This window comes from Molossus molossus, unplaced genomic scaffold (genome assembly GCF_014108415.1).
Source record: "Molossus molossus isolate mMolMol1 unplaced genomic scaffold, mMolMol1.p scaffold_m16_p_1, whole genome shotgun sequence".
NCBI lineage: Eukaryota > Metazoa > Chordata > Mammalia > Chiroptera > Molossidae > Molossus > Molossus molossus.
The window spans coordinates 39311469-39336954 of record NW_023425344.1 but is presented as its reverse complement, the minus strand read 5'-3'; the positions used below and the strand labels follow the sequence as shown (position 1 = coordinate 39336954).

Here is a 25486-nt window from a genome sequence, read left to right as displayed (position 1 = left end):
CCTATGTGAAAATAAAAAACTTCATTTTATTTTATTTTTTTTTTTCAAAATTTCACATATGAAAATCTGAAAAGCAGGCAGATTTTACAACCTGTCCATAGCGGCTACTAACACACTGCTCCGCCAGAAAAACCTAAGCCCTTCACGATTTCACACTGTGTTTTACACGACAGCTACTTTACTTCCATTTCAGAAGTAAGTTCACCGCATCCTCTCAGGTGCTGCAGTGAAACCCTCATCATGTCAGTGTGCAAAGCACCAGAGCTCCAAGCCGGAAAGTCTAAATTCATTGGATTTGCCAAAGGCATTTTGAAAAATATTTTAAAAGACCAGCAAAACACAGCAAGGCATTTATGGTTTTAAAAACTATTTTTGAAAACTAAACATACTTAGAAATTTTTTTTTCCATTTCAGAGTTCCTTTAGAGAAATGTGTGTTGGTTCTTTTTTTTTTATCCTCACCGGAGGACATTTTTTTTTTTTTTTTTTTTTTTTGCATTTTGCATTTATCTTCAGATAGAGCAGGAGGGAGAGAGGGAAGATGAGAGAAACATCAATGGGAGAGAGACACATCGAGTGGCTGCCACCCACACGACCCCAACCAGGGCTGGGGACAAACTGCAACGGAGGTACGTGCCCTTAGTGGGAACTGAACCTGAGACTCTCTGGTCCGTGGGCTGACGCTCTAACTGCTGAGCCAAACCGGCCAGGGCAACAAAGATAATTCTTTAAAATAATTACCAACTAAAAATCAGATCAAAAGTGAAAATGCCACTTCTCTAAAATTATCAACAACTCCTCCATCCAATTCTCTATCTCTTCCTTTTCCCCCTCCACGTATCTCTGTCTAACAATTCCTTGACCCCACTATCTGTAAGCCATTAATCTATACTGTTTTCCTCCATCACTCACTGTGTTCTTGTCCTCGAATTTCTTCTTAGCCAGCTTCGATCTAGGTCCAACAGCATAATCACTTCACCTCCCCAGCCCCTCTTCTCATTTCATCCTATTCACCTATCAAAACACTAACCCTAACTAAACCCAGTCCTTACCTCTTCCACAACAGCACGAATGTTTTTTAACTTGGCTAGAGAAACACACACAACTAGACTAACTGGTCACATTTTTAATTCAGATCATGAACCTCAAGCAGCAGAGCCCCTAGTGTGGTCAGACAATCCTAATATATATGACCATATTATCCCTTGTTCCACTGTCCTGAACAACTGTTCCATACCTTGCCCCTCTGTCCTCAAACCTCCGGCACGGCCTCCCACACCCTCGCTCTCAGCTAATGGAACAGCAATCAGAGAGACCTCCAAAGCCTTCACACTGCATCGACTCATCTGCCTGTGGCTGGGCCCACGTACGGTACTCTCTTCCCTCCTATTACTGTGGAGGTCTACTTCCTGAAGGCCAACCCTTCCACTGTGTGCACCAAGTCCCACCCACTCCTATCCACTCAAGTGGAACGAAGGCTCCAGCAATTCTCCCCGTTTCTCCTGTACCACTAATTCCCCACTCTACTTCAGCATCCATGGGTGGATACGGGAGCACCGAAACATGCTATATTTCCCATCTTAAAACAAACAAAAAACACTTGACCCTTGTTTTCCTCTATAGCTGCTGTTCCATTTCTCTACTCTACATTACAACAACACTCAAAAAGTCATCTTTGTGTGCTGCCTCCAATTCAACCCTTTCTATTATCCTTTAAATCCATTCTGATCAGTCTGTCACCATTACCACTCCACCGAACTGCTCTTGTCCGTGTCACTGATGACCTTCATACGGGTAAATCCAACGGCCAGTTCTCAGTCCTCATCCTCCTGACCTCCGCACATCGGAGACTGGGGATTCTTCTTCCTTTCTTGAAACACTGTCTTCTCTTGGCTCCAGAACTTCGCCATCACCACTGCCTCACGGGAGACTCTCAGTCTCCGCTGAGGCTCAAGCCTCTAGAGACAGAAGCGCCGCCGAGATCAGTCCTTGAGCCTCTTCTTTTCATGATTAGTACTCACTTTCTGGGTAACTTCATCCAGTCTCATAGCTTTAAATACTAACTATATGCTGTGTTTCCCACATGTCTATTTCCTACCCAGGCCTCTGCCCTGAACTCCAGCCTCGTATGATCCCCTGCTTCTTCTGCGTCTCTGCCTGAATACTTAACTCTCAAACTTAGTATGTCCAAAGCCAACCTCTGATCTTCCTCTCCACACCTGCTCCTTCCTCATCTCCCCATGATAACAAATAGCAATTCCATCCTTCCAATGGCTCAGACGGAAACTTCTCAGACAGAAGAGTCATCTTCAGGTGAAGATTAAAAATAGGGGGGGGGGGGAGTACAAATCATAAAGGAAGGAATTAATAACTTTCCTTATTTCTTCCTGACTCAAGACAACATAAATAATGCTAAAACAAGGAACAGATGAAGAGAAGATCCAAACTATATAAACACTTCCTTGAAATTGAAAAGAAAAAGACAAAAACACAGCAATTAAATAATGGGCAACATTGAGGGGGCAGTTCACAGAAGAGGAGGTTCAACGGGTCAATAATCCTGAGGAAAGATGCCAGCCACACTGCTGACCAGAAAACACAGATTAAAACAACCACGAAATACCATTTTATAGAAATAAAATGGACAAAAATTGAGCTGCAAATAGTGAGTGGTGGTAAGGATGTTGATATATTATAACTCTCATACTTTTCTGGTGGATGTATAAATTGGTATACAAAATAAATTGCATTGCTTTGCTTTAATTACAAGAAGTGTAATTTTAAGATTTCTGATAGATAATTCTGATAATGTACATAGATAAATGTAAATGGAACTATGGAATACGTATAAACAAATATATGTGTATGTCATTATACAGATTCCTTCTATATTGTCCTATGCCTACATTTCCAACTAAACGACTTTAGTAGCCAATGGAGTAGAGTCTCAAACATTATTATGACTTATTAGAGAAAAAGGCGTACAGTCTTCAAATACAGGATTCAAAAGAAACAAGTAGTTCTTGGAAGAAAAGACACATGGAAACCAACCCAGCTTTCATTATATTTCGAATAGTTTTCTTTCAAATTCAACTCCAAAATCCCACAGCTATTTCATAGAACAGCAAACCATTTTCCAACATTAGACTCAAGGAAGACACTTTGAGTTGAATTAAAACTTAAGCAAACTTCTCCATGCTATAAAATCAACTTCTGGTGAGTGAGCCTCCGCACATGGAGCCAAATTCAGGCCTCCAAAGATTTTCAGGTTTCCTTATTCAAACCAGATCGTCATGACTGCCAGTGTCCCAGCTGGAGCCCAGGAACTGCCAGCCACGGTGCATACATCACAGACAAGGAAACAGAGACCGCCTCAGAAGAAAAGACCTTTGTGTTTCTGCCAAAGTAAAAGGCATCAGTGTTTTCTGCCAACCAATCACTATCTGAAATGGCCTTGGGCCAGAGGGCCTCTAATTACCTAATTTCTTAAAGCATAAACAAGGTCTTCAGGACTCTGATATTGTCACTTTTGTAAAACAAGGGTATCAGAAACATTCAGGAGATAAGGCATCAGTTATTTTGGCATGGAACCTGGCACCAGAATTCCTGTTCAGGGCTTCCAGTGGAAGAACTCACCTACCTGTGGAGAAAGACAACAGCATTTAAGGGAAGGGAAGTCAGCCTGCAGGCAGAAGGCATGAGGTCAGGTTCTACGCAGAGGGAACTCTACAGGGCCACTCTGGATATAACGTAATCTCTTTACTTGTAAAGTGGGAATAATTATTTTCATCTTACGACAAAGACCTCAAAAATCTCACTTGAGCCCGGCCGGCATGGCTCAGTGGATTGAGCATCAGTCCCTTGGTCTGAGAGGTCCTGGTTTGATTCCCAGGTAGGGCACGTGCCCGGGTTGCTGGCTCGGTCCCCAGTTGGGGGCAATGCAGGAGGCGGCCAGATGATGCTTCTCTCTCACATCAATGTTTCTGTCTCTCTCTCTCTCCCTCCCTCTCTCTCTAAAAAAAATCAATAAAAATGTATTTAAAAAAAATCTCGCTTGAAAATAATAATGCAAAAATGCAAATTAATATAGTGACATAAACCTGCACAGCAATTTCTCAACACAGTCACTCTCTGAGTTCCAAATATATTCCCAGGCATGACATTTTAAAAACATTTTTTTCCTTTATTAATTTGAGAAAGAGAGGAAGGGAGAGGGAGAGAGACAGAAACATTGATGAGAGAGAACGTCTGTCGACTGGCTGCCTCCTGCATGCCGCCCCCCACTGGGGATTTGGCCCACAACCTGGGCATGTGCCCTGACTGGCAATCGAACCAGCAACCTCTTGATGCATGGGTCGACACTCAACCACTGAGCCACACCGGCCAGGCCCAGGCATGACATTTATGTCACATAGGAAGTGGGGGAAGGGACTCATGTTTCTAAATGACAGCGTGGTTTTCCAGTACCTAGCACACGACAAGCACTTCCAGACCTGATTTAATCCTCAAAACAACCCTACAAGTAGGATTAGCCCCCGCTGGATGATGAGAAAAAATAATAATAACTGAGGAGAGTTAAACTGTCCATAGTAAGACAAACACAGAAACGACAACAAAGCCCCAATAAGAACTCTGACCCCATCAGTCTGAGTCCACCGCAGGCTAACTCATCTACACCAGCACTATCCAACAGAAACATACCACGAGTCACAGCTGTGATTTTGAATTTTCTAGTAGTCACATTAAAAAAGTAAAAAGAAACTAGAGTTTAAAAACATATAATTATATAACCAACATAATGAAATATTATCAATGCATTGTATAATCAACATAAAAACTATTAAACTTTTTTAAATATATGTTTTTATTAATTTTTTAGAGAGAGAGAGAAACATTGATGTGAAGGAGAAACATCAATCGGCTGCTGCCCACACGCCCCCTACTGGGCATCGAGCCCACAACCCGGGCACGTGCTCCGACTGGGTACTGAACCGGGACCTCTCAGTCCACGGGCCGACGCTCAATCCACTGAGCCACTCCGGGCCTATTGAACATTTTTACTCACTTTTTTTTTTTTTTTTTTTTGAGTGTCCACCTTTAGTGCTCAGTTGCCACTCTAGTTACTGGCCCTGGTACTGGGACAGTGCAGGTCGATATCTGGTGACTCCCATAAGCAAAGGCACCATATTTCTTTCTTTGCCCGGGTCAGGTACACCTCACCTGAAAAGTTCCCTCTGCAGTGACGCCTTCCCTGACCCCGGAAACACCCCACGCCCAGTCACTTTCCTCCACACCATCCTTTTATTTTCTTCATGGCACATATCCTTAACTAAATCATCTGTTCATTTATTTGTTCACTGTTTATGGCCCATCTTTCCCACCTAAAATGTGAGCTCCGTGACAACAGAGCCTTTTCTGTAGCTTTCACCACTGTTTCCAACGCTTCACACAGTGCCTGAAATGTACAGAAGGTATTCAAAGAATGTTTGTTGTATGAATAAATTACTACAGCCAAAGGGCAAAAATTCTCCTCTCTACCAACTAGGAAATGCATTTGCCACAGAAACAATGTCATACAGAACTTAGTTTCCCAGACTCAACCCCCAAAGTCCATGTAACTCATAATGTAACTGAAACCTAGAAAGAAATAACAGAGCATGTGACAGTGTAGTGGGTTAGCAGCAGGCAGGTGCTCCTCAAAGGCCCGGCACATGTAGTCACTTCACTTCCCCGGTGCCTAGTACGACCCAGAAACACAGCAGGCCTTCAATATGAATGGACGAATCCATTCTAAGGAGACACAGAAATCAATTCCAGCTACACTGTGGGTTCAGTGATCATTCCTGGGCTGTCCAGGGGTTCTGACCAACAATACAACATGGTGTAAAAATGTTACGACTTTCCCTGATTCCTTAATTCAGGCTGGGTCCCTGGGCTATACCTGCCTGTATTAGGAAAAACTGCTCTGAGGTCACACAATAGAAACTCTACCTAAACTACCTTAAGCAAAAAGAAAGAAAGAAAATGGAAATGCATTGCAAAGATTCTGCTTGGGTCTCATGAAGAACTCTAACTAACGCTGCCAGAACTTTCTCTCCATCTCTGGTATCCATACCTCTGAGTATCGAATTCATTTCCTCCCATTCTCTTTCTATGGCTTCTTCCCCTGCTCCAGGCCTCATGGTGACCCTAAAACCACCCATGCTTTCATATTACTGTTTAGACACCCAGAAATTCCCTGGCCTTCCTGCCTCTGCTCCAGTTTAAAAATTCCTGGAATTTGGACAGGTGCTCATCTTTGAACCATTCAGCTGCGACCCCAGCGTTGGTTCAATTTGTACAAACAATAACCATGTGGATAACTAGGTGTAAGGGGTGATTCCTAGAAAAGGGGTGCCAGGCAAAGGACCCCACTGCAGTCCATTATGGCTCACTAAGCCCTGCATTTTCTGTTTCATCATATTCCTCACACGTGAGTATAACTACCTATTTGAAGTTTACTTTTCAGATTAAGCCATAATAAGCTCACGAAAGGCAGAATATGTCTCTCTCGGCCTCTGTTCTATCTTCTCACAGGGGGGTAGTTCCTGGTATACAGATGCCCTTCAACATATTTCTGTTAAATAAATGAAACCATTTTACAATGAAAATTTAAGGTAAAGACATACAATAAATGTAAAAGTTGTCATCATCAAAAACTTTTTATACATTAATGATAGACTGGAACTCCATCAGCCTCCTTTATAGGAAGGCACCCGGAGACTTCAGCTGGGGATCCAGTACTGCACACCTCGAAATGCCAACACACCCTTACCAAATCCACTTTGTCCGATGATTCCTGTGCACACACAGCTAGGCCCCTCTGGGAAGTAATGCCCATAGGTGGCAACTGAACAGTAGCTGTTCTATCAAGGAAAGTGATAGGGCTCAGAAAAAAAATCTGCAAAGTGAACCCTCGAGTAACAAAAGCAGCAACAGAGCCCTGAGGGACAGGGAAGCATCGTGTTTACAGCTCAACAAAAGGAAGGAGAAGCAGCCCTGTGGCTGGAGCAACACAAGCTCCTTTCACTCAGAAAGTGACCTAATTTAGCTGGCACAGGAAATCCTACTTCGAGTTAAGGGCTGAACTTTTCAAGGCATGTACATTTGAACTCCCAAACTTTTATAGGGCATTCTAAAGGTTGCACTTTACTGGTGAGACGAAATATCAGTTCATTTATTCCTTCAACTTAAAGGAAAATATCTCTAGTTTGAAAAGAAACTGAGGTATGATACTGTGAAAAAAATTATTATGCGTTGCCAGAATCTGGTTTCTGAGGTGTATCCATGTACGTCAGCTCAGAAGAGAAACGAAGTGGTGTTAGATTAGTACAGCCCTTACCAGGCACCTCCACACGCAGTGTACTGTTCGTGCAGTGCTCATTATGCCCATTTGGAAGATGAAAGAGGCTAAGAGAGAATAAGTAATTTGGAACACATCCGTTTAGCTAGAAACGCTGCAAGAACACTCCAACCTGGGACCTTCGACAACAAATCCATTGTTCTTTCTACTGCTCCAAAGATCAAAAGATCATTTCGGCAAAAGTGAGTTTCCTTATATTTAAAACTGCAAGTTATTGTTTTGTTCTGGTTATATAACTAGAGGTGTAAATACTGGCAAAATCCCAGTTCTGCTGCTACACTAGCTACATAACATTGAGCAAGGTATTTATTCAGCTTCTTTTGAGCTCTCGTGTTTTCATCTGTTGAATGGGTATAATAATGTCAACTGCACAGGTTTACCACAAGGGTTAAATTAGAGGGAGGTTTGGGGGATCAATGAGAAGCAAACAAGATTCCTATGTTGGAGGAGTGCACAGTCCATAAGGGAGCCAGATGTCAACAAAAAACTTCCACAAAAGTGGTAAGAGAGAGGGAGGCACAATGTGTGAGAGCAAATCTGAGCGGGGATTGAAGCACATGTGGAGTGAGCCAGGACCAAAGGGCCAGCACAGGGAAAGGCATGGAAACATGTAAGAGCATGGACCACGCCAGGAGCTCAAGAACATGGTACTACTAGAAGGTCAGGTGGACAAAGGAGGTCAAGAAGCGGGTCTGGGGAGGGGCAGGGCCAGACCACAGAGAGACATGTAGGCACACTAAGGCTTCGGGTCTTATGCTGGAAGTGACAGGTTGCTACTGAAGAATGTGAAGGTCTGTGACATGTAGCAGGTTTGAATTTTAAATACAGAGGGGAGGATGGATTTATGAAGGACAGAGCTGGAGAAAAAGTGGAGAGGGGTGATGAGGTGACGAGGGCCTGAATGAATGATGTGTTAGCAGAGTGTACATCTGAGACTAATACAGACTAATACTGAATGGAAACTGTAATTGAAAAATAAATTTTAAAAAAGGATATGGTAGCAGAGGAGGATATGGTAGCAGAGGAGGGGTACAGAAGAGAAGCAGTTATGAGAGAAAGGGAATGGGCGGGGCGGGGGTGGACGATGGAGAACGGTCGAGGTAGGAAGATGTTCACGCATCGGGCCTGGTGACTTGGGTGACAGCTGCGGAAAGAGGGACTTCAGGTTGTGGGAGGGAAGCACTGAGGCCAGTTCTGCGTGTGCTGGATTCTGTGACGTCGGGGGGCAGCCAAGCAGTGGTCCAGCAGCATCCGGGTGAAGGAGTGTGAAGCTAGGAGGAAAGTGAGGACGGAGGGGCACGTCTGGCACCACAAATGCAGAGGGGGCAGTCGACACCTCAAGAATGAATGAAACCAGCTCCAAGAGCACGTAGGAGAAGAGGGATTTGGAAAAGCGGTGGACAGAGGGTGAGCCCAGGGAGGAGAGGACACAAGGAGGAGCAGGAGAAGGACCCAAGGAGCCCGGGAATAAAGCATTTCAGTGCATCGGTGGCCAACAGTGTCCACAACAAAGACATTCAGTAGGAAGGGAATGAAAATGTGTCCGTTCCATTTACTAATAACAAAATCATGAGTGACCCTTTCAAAATGAAAAAAGGAAAACAGCATTTCTGTGGAGTGGAGAAGGCCACTACCGACTCCTGTGGTGGGGAAGTGAACAGTGGGAGAAACGGCAGAGTTCGGGCTCCTCTTGCCAAGTGCCTGTCTGAGGACAGAAGGGAAGTGTCAACGTGGTTCTGGAAGCAAAGCCCCAGAGCCCATAATCAGACCCCATGAATTTAACAGGGTCCAGGCCAATCTGCCAACAGGAACGGTGGGACAAGGTAAGAAACCCACCGGGCAGTGCTGGAAAGCGCCGCGGATGGACCGTCCCTGCCGGCCCTGGAAGCCAGTGAGGAGGAGCACAGGAGGGCACAGGATGCGGTGTACCCCTGGGGGGAAAGGAGAAAGGGGAATTTGGGGTGTGTGGTCCACAGCGACCTGTACGGGTCTTGTCCTCCAGGAAACCAAAATGCTGGCACATTCCAATGTCGGCTAAGGAGACTCTTGGGTAGAACTTGGGGCCGCTGGTTCAGTGTGGATAACAGGATTCAGCACCATCGGAAAGGAAAGACTGAGGCGTCTTACCGTTCACGCCCACCTCCCTCGGCCAGCCCCGCTCCCTCTCTGAATGCAGAGTTGCTGGGGTCTGCCTGCTGAATAACCATGTCTTTGCTTAGGCCTCTAGGGCTATATAATGGCTGTTTCCCTTTTTGTAAGTGAAAGGTCACATCCCCCTCGGTAAAGAAAGCCATTCCTCTCCCGTGCGTCTCCTGGCCTTGGTCTCAATGAGAAGTCAGGGGCGTGCTGGGATTGGTAAGCAGCAGTATGCGGAGAGTTGCAGAAGAACAGGAGATACGAGTGAAATCAAACTTAAAACCCAGGAAATTACAAAGAGAAACTATCACAAATATGTAATATTCGAAATAAAACAAAACACAGACAAGCAAACAAAACCCTTGCCTCAGAGAACACGTCAGAGTCTTATATCTAAAGACTGTCGGTTCAAACTCCCCCTTTTTACCGTTTTTCTCTCCTTTTCTGTTATGAAGATCAGAGGTCATCAAATAAGGCAAGGGGGCTAAATCCAGCCCACACCTGCATCTGTGAGGCCCAGGAACTAAGAATTGTTTCTCTACTTCTTAAGGGTCATAACAAACATGTAAAACCAATGCAGAATATTCAACAGAGACCATACGTGTCCCGGGAAGTCCAAAACACTTCCTTTCTGGTCCATTCTGACCCCTGGTACAGATGAAGACACTGGTGACCAGAAGGACAGAGGCTTTCTTGAGGCCACACACCTGGTCAGCGGGTGTGTTTTTTGGGGGGGGAACCTCACACAAGAATCCATTTCCTTGGCTCAAGTCCAGGGCGCTCTCCCAACCACTACTCAGTGCTGATGACTGTCAGCCAAACACAGACTTGCAGCAATTCTCACTTGGAGGTCAAAAACAAAAAAGAGGAGTCTTTACGGTTTCTGAGAGAGCCATAAAAATAAACTTTAAAGATTCTACTAATATTTTTTACAGTAACATGAAATGGGGAAAAAACATTTAGTGATGAGCCCACGGGCCATATAAGGCCCACGAAATCCATACCAGCTAACATCACACGTCTCACCAAATTAGCCTGACCACACACAGCAGGCTAATTTTCAAGTTGGTAATTTTGTACAGCCCACAAATGATGTTATAATATTTAATATTATGTATTAATTATACATACATATTAATATAATATAATATAATATATCCAAATGGCCCTTGGCAGAAAAAAGGTTTCCCACCCCTGGATCTCTAACTCTCCCTTTCTACTCCTCTTAAAGTGCCTCCTGAAATCTAATCGTCACCTGGAAAAGAATGTCTGCAGCCAGGTAAGTCAGGGAGTGATTTGTCCCAGCCTAGCACCCACTTCCCACAAAGCAGAACCGACCTGCAGCTGCGGGCGCCTCCAGGCACCACCTGCGGAGGCTGTGCCTGAAAGACCCTTTCATGTGGGTAAGTGGTAATCCAGGTCAAATGTTTCTCTTTTACAATTTAAAACACTTTCTTATGTAATCCATTCGCCTAACCTTTGATGAAGTTAAATGTAATCATCAAAACTCACCTTGAAACCTCCAAGGAAAACTCAACCGGTAATACTTCCTGCATAAAATTCGCCAGCTGACCGGGCCAGTTTTCCGTTCGAGCGCGCTGCCCTGAAGGAGCATTCACAAACCTCTGCTCTTGTGGCAGCTACTATCACTCACCAGGAAAGAGTAGCAATGATTTTTCTGTCTTTATAAATCACAACTCATCCCCAGTCATCTCCTCAGACATTTCTCAGTGCCCATGGCCCCGGTCTGTCCTGGAGCCGGCAGAGGCTGACCCTGACGGGTAACAGTGTTATGAACACCATCATAAATATCCTAAAAGGCCAGAAGCCGGGACAAGAAGACAATGCAGATTTCATATTAAGAATTATTTTAGAATGTTAAATTAAAATAGATTTTAGAAATCTAATCTAGTTTTTCACAGAAATACTAGGACATAATCATAAATAGCAGAACCAAGGTGTGATGTCTTAAGTGTTCTTTCCATATCCTCTTAAGGAAATATTATATAAGAATTCAGGAAGGAAGGAAGGAAGGAAGGAAGGAAGGAAGGAAGGAAGGAAGGAAGGAAGGAAGAAAGGAAGGAAGGAAGGGAGGGAGGGAGGGAGGGAGGGAGGGAGGGAGGGAGGGAGGGAGGGAAGACTAGGAAGAGATGGGCAAAAAGGGGGAAAATGGGGATGGGGGACATCTGTAATAGTGTCAACAATAAAAATAAATTTTAAAAAAGAAAAGGAGGAAAAGAGGGAGGGAGGAGAGGGGATAAAAAGAAAAATCCTCAGACAAATGTAGGTCCTGACTTTTCAGCCCAATGTAGTTCCATAGCTCTTAAACTTTCTCAGTGATTGTTTAAAAATTATTTTTATTATTTGTGCTAGAGTTTCACTGGCCTTTTGGGGTGAAGCATGGTGGAGATCCCAATAATGTACCTCCTCCTATAGTACACCTGCCATTCTTCTTGGTCTTCCAATAATACATTTATCTAAAGACTTGTTCCATATATCTCCCTGTTGAATTGATCCATTGGTAGGTTTTTATGGATTTCTAGTAATCACATTTTTAACCAATAACCAACTTTTAAGAATGTATGTATATATTTGTTGTGTATTTGTTCATGTGTGTATTCCTGCAGCTCAACTTAATCTACTGATGGACAGTTAGTTTTCCACTCTTTCCATTAAGGAGAAAGACCACTTTTGAGAGCCTTTTTTTTACAAAATGAGTAACTGTACTGCTACTGATATATTTTCAGGTCATTATTGAACCTATTGCTTAGCTAATAACAAACTGAAAAAACTAATCCTGGAAACCTTTCAAGGTACAGTCCTGTTCACTGGTAACCAAATGAAATAAAGATGATTTTCCTACTTATGAAAAAGATTTTATCTCATTTGCCTTTGGTTGATCTCTTGGTATCACTTCCACAGTTAATTACAATAAAGAAAAAATGTTCTGACCTCCTTACAGCTGCCTCCAGCATCTCTCCGGAGTTCTCTGTGGAATGCAGGAGAACACCGTCTGTGTGCATGTCCTCTGTATCCCAATGTTGAGTGTCTGTTTTGTCTGACTTTTCTTTCGGTATCTCTCCATCTCTGTGTCTTTCTCTGACTTGCTTATTCCTCTTGTTTCTATTTTCCACTCTTTCTTCATTTCCCTAACCTTCCTGGTTTACTTTCTCTCCTAACATCACAGAGAAAAATACTATACATTTACAATGTTTTTAATTTATTGAATAGAATTTGATGTTCCCTGTTGTTGGAAACATTGACTTTTTCCCCCCTCCAAATCCTATTCTTTCTTCAAAGTTCACCATCATTTATCCAGTTTTTTAAGCCAGAAAACTACAATCATCGATTTCTATTTCCCTCGCATCCCATTTCAAACCCATTAGCAAGTCCTATAGGATCTATACACAAAACATATCCCAAATCTATTCATTTCACCCCATTCTCGCTACCATCCTCCTTGGAAAAGATACTATATAATTTCTTGCTTAGACTTCATAGCCGCTCCCTAATGTGTATCCCTGCTTCTGTTCTTGCCATCCTTAAATCCATACTTTACACAGTGACCAGAATGAAAATTTAAAACATAAACCAGCTCATGGCCCTCCTTTGCTAAGAGCCCGTCCATGGCTCACACTGCAATTGGCACTTAATCCAAACTCTTCATTAAAAAAAAAAGTCCTACATGATTTGGTCCTCCCAACCTTTCTGATCTCAACTTTTGTTCCTCTAACGCCCTGAGCTCCTCTGGGCCTTAGGGCATGGGCAGCACCCCCCCTCTGCCTGGTGTGCCCAGATCACCAGGGCTGGTTCCCTCTCATCCGGGTCTCAGCTTAAACATCACACCCTCAAAGCAGCCTATGTTGACCAACAACTTAAAATACCCTCTTGAGAGTTCTATCATAGCTCCCTATATTAAAGTTCTGCAGGGCCATGATCAGATAGTTCTTATCCAGTAGATAAAAAAAAATCATCTTCTCCCACCAGAAGGTAAGCACTGTGAGAGCAGAGAACTGGTCAGTCTTGTCCACTGCTGTATGCCCAGTACCCAGAGAGGCTCCAGGAACGTAGTAAGCTCTCAATCAACTTTTCATGAATGAACGAAAATCCCAGTCTTCCCAAAGCCCTCTCTTACCACTCTGGCCTATAATGATATTTTTCCTTTATGACTTCAAAACATTATTTTACTCTTAATGTCTTGCTACATCTCTTATGCTAACGCTTTAAATATATTATTTAACTTTCACAGTGTCATCCTTATCAACCACAAATATTAAATATGTACCCCCCTATAGTTGAATGAATAAAGGCAAGAAACAAAAAATGCTTTTATCAGAAAAGTAATTAGCCTTTTACTTGAGCATTCTACCTCAATGAGATCCTTGTATTACTGGTTGTCATGCTATATAGGTACCTAGATCATTAAAAATAAAACTGCATCGGATGCATTCTCTACAGAACATCCAGATGGGTCTTAGGCAAAGCAGTGCGAAGTACAAAGTGTTATTGATATGAAAGTATCTGAACAAAAGACAGTCATGCAGGTGTTTAATTTGATCTAAGGTAAAAAGATAATTAGAGTAAGAGAGAAAATGAGTGGATAGCTCTAATATAGCTTCAGAAATGATACCTTTTATTTTTTTTAATTTTATTAAACTTATGGGGGTGACACTGGTTAATAAGATTATATAAGTTTCAAGTGTATAATTCTATAATGCATCATCTGGTTTTGCATTGTGTGCATTTTAGAAAGTCTGCTTTCAGAGAGAAGGTCTTCGTGACTCTGACCATATCAGTTCTCTTTGTTCATAAAGGTCTGGTGTCCGGGTTGCTGGTGAAGGGTAGGTGCCTTTAAAAGTAATAAATATTTCAAGTCTTGTCACCTTGACTTTGCCACTGAAACTCTCTGCTGACGAGAGAGGGGCCTGTATTTTGTAACTATATCTCCTAGAAAACTGACCTTACTAATGAGTTGGCAAGCTACCACCATTTCCCGCAGCATGTGAGCCACTCAAGCTCAAAGGCAGGGCCATAAAAGTGGGAGCCACTCTTTAGTTTATAATCAGAGATTATCTGACAAACAAAACCAGAATTCTTTAGTCATCCATGCAGTGACATAGGTGTGTGTGTATTGTAAGAGCACTGTAAAAATTGTTTTCAAATTACGTAGGAGCTCTTAGGCAGAGGTGATATTTGATCTTTGGACCTGTGCCACACCAGGCCCTTAAGACGAGTGAAAATCTGGTGCAATTGAACATCTGATCCAGTGTCCCTGGCTGCCTACAAATAATGTAAGATGATTTATAGACATCAAATTTAAGATTATTTAAACTATCTCTGAAAAAAAAGAATAGCATTTTATGGGCCAGAACACATAATCCTATTTCCAGCAAATGCTACCGCTTTGAATAAAATTCCTTCTGGTTATTACCAACATTTAAAAAATATTTCACTTTATTTTACTTTTTAAGTATAGTTGATTTACAGTATTATATTAGTTACATTGGTTTCAGGTGTACCATATTGTGGTTTGACATTTTTATACCTTGTATAATGTGATCACGACGCTATTTCCACTAATCATTTGTCACCGTGTAAATGTATCATGATAGTATCACCACCATTTTTAACAGTTCTGAAAGGTATTTTAAGATAGGAAATACTCAGCTAATAACACAAATTAGAAGTCATTAGAAAACAGTGTTTCTCGGTCAGTTTTTCTTATCCTGCCTCACACCCCAGTCTTCTGGAGCTCGCGTTCTGATCGTTCAAATTACTAAGCTGTCCAAATGGTAAACCTGCACTTGCCTTGTGTTGTTGGGGAAAAGATTAATCTTTTATTGCACAAAGTTGAGGTTTCTACCTATTAAAAAAGAGAAAGAAGATGAAAAAATATTACCGGGGGGTATTAGGAATAAGATTGGTTTTGACCTAGATGAAATAAATAACTGTTCAGCAAAAGAGAGAAAAACATTCTCTGAAGAGGGAAAAATGTGATGATTCAAATATAAAGTAATTAAAATTTTTTTTAAATCTTCCTTCCACAAATAAAATCAGAGAGGAGACATTTTTTCATATACACCTTTGGAGCTGGCCATAACTGCACTGCACCACAGTGAACTGAAAAGCCTATTCAGCCTCACTTTAAAGTTGTTTTGGGAAAACCTCCAAAGCCCGGTGTCTGGGCCGGCATGGTGCCTTTCAGTGGCTTCCCCTGCCCTGGCAAGACACGCTGGACGCCACATGAAAGGAACCTTCCACCACCAGCCAAGTGTCTGCAGGCTCGGTTTCCTGTGCAGCCCGACTTCACCTGCCGTGTTCCATTCTCTGGGCCTCGGAGCCCTCTGAGAGTCCTATCAGGGGATTCTTCCCTTTTCACTAAAACAATCCACCCTCTCCCGGATCCCTCCCGGCCACCCTTTGTCTCACCTCTTGGCTGAGTGCACACCACTAATCGCGTGAGGGATAAACTCTCTGCTCGACCAGGTTAAAGACACCCATGTGCTTCAGCAAAGGGAAACCGCCACCGGCCCTGGCCTGGCCTCCCAGCTGAGACCCAGTCCGTGGACACTCAAGGGAAAAGGAAACCTGGGTCTGTTTATCACAAAAGGAACCAAGTGGTATCCTGTTCTGTACCCTCTACTAAAAAAGCTAATAACAATGTAGTCAATTAGACAAAACTAGTTTAATCTGGATGCTAAATTAAGTATAAAAACAGGCAATAGGTAATAAATCAATTCATGTTAAAATAGTCAGAAGCTTTTATTTCATTTTTAGTTATAAAAACAGTAGGGTAACAATATTAAAAGAAATTCTAAAAAAGAAAAAGAAACCTACCTATATTTCTACAAACATAAAACACCAACTACTCAACTCTTCACTTGGGAATATTTCTTTCCATTTTGTTGCCATATATATATTCATTTTTAAACCAGATATTCCATCAATTTGTGTCTTTGTGTATTTCTTTCCCACTCTTCATCTGGTAAACTCCTCTTTTTTCAAAATCCAGCTCACCCATGATGACTTCCCAAAATGCCTCCAGGCCAAGCAGCTGCTGGGCTTGTCAGGCCCCACAGCATCCTGTTCCTGTCTTTGCTGCAGCACTAACCCTGCTTCGGTAGATCGCATCTGTGTTCATGACTCGTCTTCAATAATTGTATCCTTCATGCAAGCAGAGGCATGGATTAGTCACCTTTACATCCCAGGACCTAATCCTTGACCAGCAGGGTCTATGTGAGAAGCAGGAACAAAATGATTACAACTGTGGTGTACATTTACTCTGGATTCAGCTTCATCAACTTCACGTTATATCCTGAACATGGTCCAGTGCCCATCTCTAGCATCTGCCAAAAGGAAGGAGGACTCTGTCTGTGACCCTGTCTCCAGTAAGACGTTACTGGGAAACTACAAAAGGACCAGCAGGAGGCTCTTGCAACGTGGTAGGTAGCATGAAGTCCTTTGGGGAACAAGTCAAGGTTGAGTCCATTACACACACACACACAAGCACGTGCACGCATGCATACGTGTGTCATACATGCATACACACATGCCACACTGCCAGCACGAGAAAGGCGCCTGCAGCACAGTGCAGAGAGCAGATACCACGAGCATTCTACTGCACTCAGAGACAAAGCCACGCCCATCAGGACAGATGATTCAGACGACTTCCTAGAGGATCAGCATGGTATCATTGAGAAAACTGAATGTAGATGATAAAAAAACCAAGTTCAAGTTATTAGCTGTATGATCTGATTCATCCATGAACAACAGATCCTGGCACTCTGCTGGAAGCTGGAAATTCAGTTTTGAAAGAGCGAGTTCCCACTCACAGGGCTGCCAGTATGGGAGAGGAAACAGACAATAAATAGGCAACTGTTTATTGTGCAGTACAGTTGGCACCGTGGTGGGGAACCACTGCGTCTACGGAAGTGTGCTGGAGGATAACAGAAGGCCTCCTGGAGGAAGCTTTGTGTTGGAAGAGTTAGCAGAGAAAAGGGTGGCACGTAAGGAGTAGGAAAGTGTCTTTCTAGGCAGAGAACAATGTGCATAAATGTCCAGAGGCACCTACAAAATAGGAATCTAATACTAGTCACCGTATAAAGCAGTTTTGAGGTTCGAATTAGATATTGATATGGAAGGGTAAATGCCTTTGCACATAGTATTTGTTAATAAGATTATAATACTGAAAACCAATTTTGCAATATACAGTATTAAGAAGAGAACAAAATGAACTAAAATGGATCAAAGACCTAAATGTAAGAGTTAAACCATAAAGTTCTTAGAAGAAAACATAGGTAAAATCTTCATGACCATAGATTAAGCAATGGTTTCTTTTCTTCTTCTTCTTCTTTTTTTTTTTTTTTCGGTACATGCCCCTAGCGGGAACCAAACCCAAGACTCTCTGGTCCACAGGCCGATGTTCCAACCGCTGAGCCAAACCAGCCAGGGCTAGGCAATGGTTTCTTAAATATGACACCCAAAGCACAAATGATAAAAGAAAAAAAAAGTGTACGATGTCACAATTTAAAACTTTTGTGCTTCACACAGACAACAGTGCAGCAAAGGCCTGCGGGGGCGGGGGCAGCGTGGAGGGGGTCAACGGGGGAAGAGAGGGGGAGGACATCTGTAATACTTTCAACAATAAAGATGAATTTTTTTAAAAACCAAAGAAAGAAAGGGAGAAGACAACCCACATCATAAAAAAAGTATTTGCAAATCATATGTCTGTTAAGGAACTAGTATCTAGAATATATATAGAAGTCTTACAAAACAAATTTTTAAAAAACCAACCCTATATAAAATTGGCCAAGGATCTTAAGCATTTCTCCAAAGAAGATATAAAAATGGCCCATAAGCACATTAAAATATGCTCTACATCATTAGCCATCAAAGAAATGCAAATCAAAATCACACTGAGATACCACTTCACAGCCACTGAGATAGTTATAATCCAAAACACTCATAATAACATGTGTTGGCAAGGATGTAGAGAAAGCCCTCACACACTGCTGGTGGGAACACAAAATGGTGCAGCTGCTTTGGAAAAAGGTCTGGCAGCTCCTCGGATTGTAAACATACAGTTACCATATGATCCAGCAATTTCACTCCCAGGACTGTATCCAAGAGACGGAAAACATGCATCTACTCAAAAACATGTATACATGTTCATTATATAAAAATAATAAAATCATGTATCCATTCCCTCAAAGTTTTAATGAATACCTTTATGGAACACAAGATAAAAAGTCTGATATAAAAATAACTTATGACAGTGAAAATATAAACAGAAGCATAATTTATGTTTCTTATACTATGAGCCTTAGTCAGAGTTGAGACTGTACTTTGGACCCAGATGTTCCAATTCTGCAACTTTTGTTAAGAATTTAAGAAATAAATACAACTCGTCCTAACAGTAATTATTACTGTCACACATGTTAAGGTAGAGGAAGACAATCTAGATTGTCTATTGACAAGGTAAATACAATTTTAGAGAGAAGAGCAAAGGCAAATGCAAGTGGACAAACCCTTCATTCCTGTCACCGAGGACGCTCCGCTGTTTCTCAGCCCTTGAAGGAAGAAAGTGCCCACCTGAACAGAGACCGGTTCCTGCAGGCACTTCGCTGTTATCAGTATCCTTCTGGCGAGAGATCAATTTTGTCTTTGCCTGGGTTATCTTGAGTTTATCCTAGTGCAATAACTTCAGTAGGAGAATAAAAGCCTTACCAAAAGAACTAAGGTTTTTGATTTTTAGAAGTGGCTATTTTAATTTCGATAATATCATGAGAGGGGTCCACGTTTAAAGTCTTATAAGGTAATAAATGATGGCAAAATGTCACAAAGACCACACCAGACCCAACACAGACTCTTGTTAGCAGGGCATCAGGGCAGCAGCCAAACAAAAACGATGGTTCTTGTCTTCTGCCCAAGAACTCAAAGGTGTGCACACACACACACACACACACACACAGCCCCTGGACTGCTTCGCGCACACACGCACGCATGCAGCGCCCCTACACCCCCGCCCCCGAGGTAGTGTCTGGGAATCATACTAAAGAATTTCAAAGAGAGTGATATGGCTGGATGGGGCAGAAAGAATGCACAGGTGCTGTTATTAGAGCCCTGAAAATGCGCACAGACCTGCACACGGGGAGAAGGGAAGTGGGAGGGACTGCAAGCAAGCCCTCGTGGGGAAAGTAGGGAATCTACAGGGACCCACGGCATGCACAGAGGACAGGGAGGTGCCTGGAGGCACTGCGGAGGGTCAGGAAAGGGAGCAGTGGGTGAAGAGGGGATGGAAGTGGGAGTGGGAACCAGAGAGCAGAGGGCTTTGGGTGGGAAACTAAAAACTTTCCCCTGATCTCCCTTTCTTTCTGTATAGCTTAAGGGAATTACTGCTGCTTCCTGAATAGTATTTGAATCTCAATTTCCTTATCTGTATAATGAAAGCTTAGGATTACAAAATAGCTATTAACTAATAATAATTACCTTAAGTTGCTCATCCATTTATGTAGAGCTGCTATGCTGAGCCTGCACACACATTATCACATGAATTCAGCCCCTTCTAGTCTCAACCTGGTATGACTAGTTGAAAGACTGTATCTCTCTAATTGATTCTTTTTTTTTTTTTTTTTTTTTTGCATTTATCTTCAGATAGAGCGGGAGGGAGAGGGAAGGGAGAAAGAGAGAAGCATCGATGTGAGAGAGACACATCAAGTGGTCACCACCCACATGACCCCAACTGGGGCCGGGGACAAACTGCAACCGAGGTATGTGCCCTTAGCGGGAACCAAACCTGGGACTCTCAGGTCCATGGGCCGACACTCTAACTGCTGAGCCAAACTGGCCAGGGCTCTAATTGATTCTAATTCCTCCTCTGATCTGGTGTATTCTCTCTTTTGCACTGAGAAAAAAACTGAAGACATAGCTTCTTGGCTCCTCCAGGAATATCCTGGCAGCTGTCCAGGCTCACTCTTGAGCAGGACAAAAGGTCCTCTCTATCCTTTTGTCCTCCCCTGATGTAAAATGTTCCCTGGTAGAAGACATCTGAAGTTAGCATAGAACAAAAGCTAACTGAGCACTGTAGAAATAGGAGGTCTCTAACTCAATACATCATTCCTTCCCTTGATATTCAGAAAGGGAAAAAGATTCAGGGCTCCTCCCACCCCGCTCCACCCAGACTTCTGCCCAGTGAGCTCACCAGCTGGTCTTCCTAAATCCTCCTCACCTGCCAACCTCTGAACATAAGAGAGCCCTGGGACTTGGTCTTTGGACTCATTCTCTTCTGGAGACACTTTCTCTGAGGGATCTCATCCACCCCCCATTGCTTTTAAACATCACCTCTATACTAAAGACGCGCAGTGTTGATGTCCAGCCCAGATCTCTTCCCTGAAATCCAAATTCACTGGTCACATCAACATCTCCACATCGATGTCTGACAGCATCAGTATTAGCTTCCTAGGGCTGCCATAAAAATTGACCACACACTTGGTGGTTTAAAAAAACAAAAACAAAAAAAACTTTTTCTTTCAGTTTTGGAGCCAAAAGTCTGAAATCAAGGTGTCAGCAGGGCCACACTTCCTCCAAACGCTCTCCGGGAGGATCCCATGTTGTCCCTCCAGTCTGGTGGCTCCCAGCACTCCTTACGCTCCTAAGGCGGCATAATTCCCTGCCTCTACCTTCACATGGTCTTCTCCCGGGTGCGTATGTCCTTTCTCTCCAAGATACAGCCAGAATCTCCCACTTCTCCGTCACTGTCACTCCGGTCCAATCGATGAATAAGGTTCCTAACGATCTCCCTGCTGTTATCCCGCTTCTCCTGAAGTCCTGCCACTCCGATGCTTAAACCCCTCGTGTCCGAATCTCATCTGGAGTAGAAGCCAAGGTCCTTCCGATGTCGCCAGCTTCCCTCAGACGTGACAGGCAGGCTCTGCCTCGGGCCCACCGCACTTGCTATTCCCTCTTCTGAAATGCTTTTCCTCCGGAGAACCACGAGGCTTCCTGTTCCCTCGCTCCTTCCAACGTCGGCTCCTCAGAGAGGCTGTCCCTGGCCACCCTTTCTAAAACTGCCAACGCCGCCATGTCCCCACCCTCAGATACCCCTCCTTCCCTGTTTTTCCCGCCAAACCTAAACCATGAACTGAAATACTATTTATGGTACTTATTCATTTCTTTCTTGCCCGCCTCCTGCGCATACACACTCGTAGAATGTGAGTGCTACGAGAGCAGGCGGTTTACTCTGTTTGGCTCACTTTTGTTTCTCCAGGATAAAACAATCTCTAGCACATAGCAGCCACTCAACAACTATCTGTGAATGAACGACAGAGTCCAGAACAACTATCTGATCTGAACCACGAGGTGGAGAGAACTGAACTCGTCACACAATGAGTTGTAGAGCCAGGGCCTACTGTGCTGTTAAGTGATTTATGCTAATTAAATATATTAATCCACGTTAATAACTGGTTACCCCTCCCAGGCAAAGAACTGCACTTTTTTTTTTTTTTTTTTATCCTCACCCGAGGACATTTTTCCATTTTTTGTTCAGCTAGAGTGGGAGGGAGAGAGAGGAACAGAGAGAGAGAGAGAAACATCGATGTGAAAGGAACACATCCAGTGGCTGCCACCCGCACGACCGACCAGGGCCGGGGACAAACTGCAACCGAGGTACGCGCCCTTAGCGGGAACCGAACCCGGGTCTCTCAGGACCGCAGGCCGACGTTCTAACCGCTGAGCCAAACCGGCCAGGGCAGAACTGCACTTTTAAGAGGAAGCCTTTAGAGTCAGGTAGGTACCTAGATCCAAAAAAGTAAAGCAAATGATGGAAATCTGAGATGTGACAAGGCACATCTGGGGACCGGCCAGACTCTTAGCAGACCAAGTCACACCAGTGGCCACGGCAGGCCTGAGCGAGGGCAGGAGTCTGGCTCCTGACCCATGATACTCACCCTCTCCCCTTTCCTCGCTAATAAGTAAATATTCCTTCCTCGCTTCTGACTTTTCTCTGAAAAAAATTACTTGAGTTTTTTTTCTTTTTAAACATCCCTTTTTCCCCCTTCTGAATTCCCTTTTTTACTCTTCATTTCTGATAAGAACTAGAGCTCCTGGAGGAAGACCCCTTCTTTCCTGAAAAGGCAGCCGTCTTACCTAATCTTGTGACCCAGCCGATCCTTGTATTACTTTGCAACTTTCCATCTGAACCTCTTTGGCTAATTCCAGCTTTCTTATGAAATTTCTTTTCAATGTATCTGGCTCTGATTTTTACTTTTTTTTTTTTATCCTCACCCAAGGACATTTTTCCATTTTTTTAATCCTCACCCGAGGATATTTTTCCATTTTTTGTACAGATAGAGTGGGAGGGAGAGAGAGAGAGAAACACCGACGTGAAGGGACACATCGAGTGGCTGCCACCCGCACGACCGACCAGGGCCGGGGACAAGCTGCAACCGAAGTACGTGCCCTTAGCGGGAACCGAACCCGGGTCTCTCCGGACCGCAGGCCGGCGCTCTAACCGCTGAGCCAAACTGGCCAGGGCATTTTTCCATTTTTTGTTCAGATAGAGTGGGAGGGAGAGAGAAGAAGAAAGAGAGAGAAACATCAACGTGAAAGGAACACATTGAGTGGCTGCCTCCCGCATGCATGACCCAACCAGGGCCGGGGACAAACTGCAACCGAGGTACATGCCCTTAGCGGGAACCGAACCCGGGTCTCTCTGAACCACAGGCCGACGCTGTAACCACTGAGCAAAACCGGCCAGGGCTGATTTTTACTTTTTTTTGTCTTCACCCATTTACTTTCTCTTTCTCACCATCCTCTTTCCTCCTCTTTACTATTTTCCAGTCATCTACAACGCCAGGTATCCTCGTCCTCATGGGTTCATTTATTTTTTTTGTACTAATTCAATGAGCTATTTATTTTCTTCAATGTACACAGCAACATAACAGGCCTTTACCAGAGTGACTGTGTGTGTGTGTGTGTGTGTGTGTGTGTGTGAGAGTGTGTGTGCGCGTGTGTTCCAGCTGGACATGTATGGCCAGAGCAAAACAATCCAGTTTACCAAGGACAGTAACCACCACTATTCCCCACCTGCCTTTGAGCCACATTGTTGGGAATAATAACTGCAATTAAAATGTTAGAAACACTCCTGATCCCCGTATGAGGTGGAAAATTCCTCATGCAGAACTTTGGAGCTTTGACAATGTGTTTAACAATGTTCCCAAGACAACTTAAAGATGGAGGTAATAATATAGTTGTCTAATTTCAGATCTCTGGAGAGGGTATTCAAAACGACCCAACTGCGGTGGCTGCCTTCTGCTGTTGGTGGAGAACCAGGTGCCTGGCCTGCAGCTCAGGGCAGCTCCAGAGCGGAGCCCAGCGAGCCTGGCAGGACAGCACATGCTCAGAGCGGAGGTGAACAACTGTGCTGTGCCTCACCGGAAGCTGTCGCTATCACGGAGAAGTTGGGGCTCACTTGTGGGCACATGAGGAAAAGGCAAGATATTTCTGCCAGTGGCCTCATCCCACACACAAGTAACCACAGGAGGAAGGTGATGAATCATAGAAAATCATGGCTCCCTGTCGCCTGTGTGATCATAAAGACTCACATCAAGAGGTTCCCGAGGCAATCAATCCCCTTCTCAAGGACTGAGAGCTCTTGATGGCTCCTGCGTTTGGCTGTCTCCTTCCCCCACTGCCCGAGACCCACGGCTAGTCCTCCCGAACCACAGTGCCCGGACCTGGGCGACGCCGGCTGCCTCTGAGGGCGCAGAACCATCTCGTATGTCTGCAACTAGCCTGTGATCAGATACAGATGGTCAAAAGGGCTCTTTGGGGGACTGTGGTGGACATTTCTGGTGTATCAGTAAGTAACAGTTCCTTCAAAATGGGACTAGGAAGCCAGAATGCAAGAGACAGGGAATTAGTGGAAATTTTAAAAATTAAGGTTGAGACGGCAGGCTACACTGAAGAAAAATCTATGAGTGAGTGGAAGAAAAAAGATAGAATGGCATCTCAGTGACGGCATAAGCACCGGGAGCCGTTTCGTGTGTTTTTAATAACAGGTAAGGCCTGAGGGTATTTATATGAAGAAGGAGAAGACCTTTGGGAGACAGGAGATCATCTAAGACCAGATTTTCTGAGGAGGAGGGAAGGAACAAGGTTAAGAGAACACACAGAAAGTTTAGCTATGGAAAAGGGAAGCTCTACTCCTGAAACACTGAAGAAGATGAGCTGGGTAACGCTTTACCGAGACTGGATATGCAAGGACCTGGTAAAGTACACCGATCCGTCCAATGGAGTTACTGTTATGAAGCCTGCCAAATGTCAACAGAGCAGGCACTCACAAAATATCTGTTCAGCCTGATCGGTGTGGCTCAGTGGTTGAGCATCGACCCATGCACCAAGAGGTCGCTGGTTTGATTCCTGGTCAGGTCACATGCCCAGGTTGTGGGCCTGATCCCCAGTGGGGGGCAGGCAGGAGGTGGCCAATTGATGCTCTCTCTCATCCATGTTTCTATCTCTCTCTCATTCTCCTTTCCTCTCTCTAAAATCAATAAAGAGAAAAAAAAATTTTTAAATCTGTTCAAATAACTGAGATCTAGAGAAAAACTAAGATAGGGAAGTAGTTATGGAAACTGAAATACTTGAGAAGGAGAGAAGTTTATGCTGACTTTTCTGGAAAAAAAAAAAAAAACAACAAAAAACAAGTGGCTGTTAAGGAGGGAAGGGCAATAAAATTGGTCGTTTCAATGTTTCATTAGTATTTTATTGGAAACTGTTTAGTCCTGACGAATGCTGATAGCTCAGGGAAGGGCAGGCCATATAAATGTGTAACAGGACCAGTGAAGAGAGCCGAAGCAGAGGGAAGTGGGGGGTGAGCGAGGGCTGGGGTACGGGGGTGTTACAGGGTGCTAGACAGGCGCCGATGGTTCCTGAAACATTGCTCATGGAGCTT

General features: G+C 43.7%; 1 protein-coding gene across 1 annotated transcript in view; it reads right to left on the bottom strand.

The window, feature by feature from the left end:
- Positions 1-25486, bottom strand: part of CRACD (capping protein inhibiting regulator of actin dynamics) — a 233134-nt gene that overhangs the window by 186678 nt on the left and 20970 nt on the right. Inside the window, exons 3-6 of the mRNA XM_036254198.1 lie at positions 16375-16769; positions 11192-11350; positions 6529-6615; positions 3478-3639 (exon numbers count right to left, since the gene is read on the bottom strand). The gene's annotated coding sequence lies outside the window, so the exon portion shown is untranslated. The remainder of the gene's footprint in view (positions 1-3477; positions 3640-6528; positions 6616-11191; positions 11351-16374; positions 16770-25486) is intronic.